The sequence below is a fragment of the Macaca fascicularis genome, chromosome 1, assembly GCF_037993035.2.
Source record: "Macaca fascicularis isolate 582-1 chromosome 1, T2T-MFA8v1.1".
Taxonomy (NCBI): Eukaryota; Metazoa; Chordata; class Mammalia; order Primates; family Cercopithecidae; genus Macaca; species Macaca fascicularis.
The window spans coordinates 213,153,275-213,154,514 of NC_088375.1; positions in this window are offsets into that span (position 1 = coordinate 213,153,275).

The following is a 1,240-nucleotide window of genomic DNA, read 5'->3' on the forward strand; positions in this document are numbered from 1 at the left end:
GGCTGGTGCCTTCCCAGTCTGAACAAGATGCTCTCTTTGTTTCCTGGGACGTATTTCGTCTCGGGGGTAGAGGCTTCTTTCATTAATTTAATTTTATTTTATTTTATTTTTATTTTTATTTTTGAGACGGAGTCTCGCTCTGTCGCCCAGGCTGGAGTGCAGTGCCGCGATCTCGGCTCACTGCAAGCTCCGCCTCCCGGGTTCACGCCATTCTCCTGCCTCAGCCTCCCGAGTAGCTGGGACTACAGGTGCCCACAACCGTGCCCGGCTAATTTTTTGTAATTTTTAGTAGAGACGGGGTTTCACCGTGGTCTCGATCTCCTGACCTTGTGATCCGCCCGCCTCGGCCTCCCAAAGTGCTGGGATTACAGGCGTGAGCCACCGTGCCCGGCCTCATTAATTTTAATACTATTATTATTATTATTTTTCTCACCCAGGCTGGAGTGCAGTGGCGTGATCTCAGCCCACTGCAGCCTCTGCCTCCCGGATTCAAGTGATTCTTCTGTCTCAGTCTCCCAAGTAGCTGGGATTACAGGCACGCGCCACCACACCCAGCTAATTTTGTATTTTTAGTAGAGACGGGGTTTCTCCATGTTGGTCAGGCTGGTCTCCAATTCCTGACCTCAGGTGATCTGCCCACCTCAGCCTCCCAAAGTGCTGGGATTACAGGCGTGAGCCACCGCAGCTGGCCTTCTTTCATTAATTTTAATTTTAATTTTTGCAAGGTATTGTTTTTTGTTTGTTTAAGACAGAGAGACCCAGGCTGGAGTGCAGTGGCTCCTTGCAACCTCCGCCTCTCAGGTTCAAGTGATTCTCTTGCCTCAGCCTCCTGAGTAGCGGCAATTACTTGCGGGCCCCACCACACCCAGCTAATTTTTGTGATTTTTAGTAGAGACAGAGTTTCGCCATGTTAGCCAGACTGATCTCAAACTCCTGATCTCAAGTGATCTGCCCACCACAGCCTCCCGAAGTGCTGGGATTGCAGGCCTGAGCCACCGTGCCCAGCCTAAAAGAATTGCTTTTCAAAAAAAAAATTTTTTTTGTAGAGACAAGGTCTTGCTCTGTTGCTCAGGCTGGAGTGCAGTGGCTCAATCATGGCTCACTTGCAGCTTCGAACCCCTGGGCTCAATCGATCCTCCTGCCTCAGCCTCCCAGGGGAAATGGCTTTTACCTCACAATGTTATTGAAAGGGGGTGCTTGTCTAAAGCATCCTGCCACCTTGGCCTCCCGAAGTGCTGGG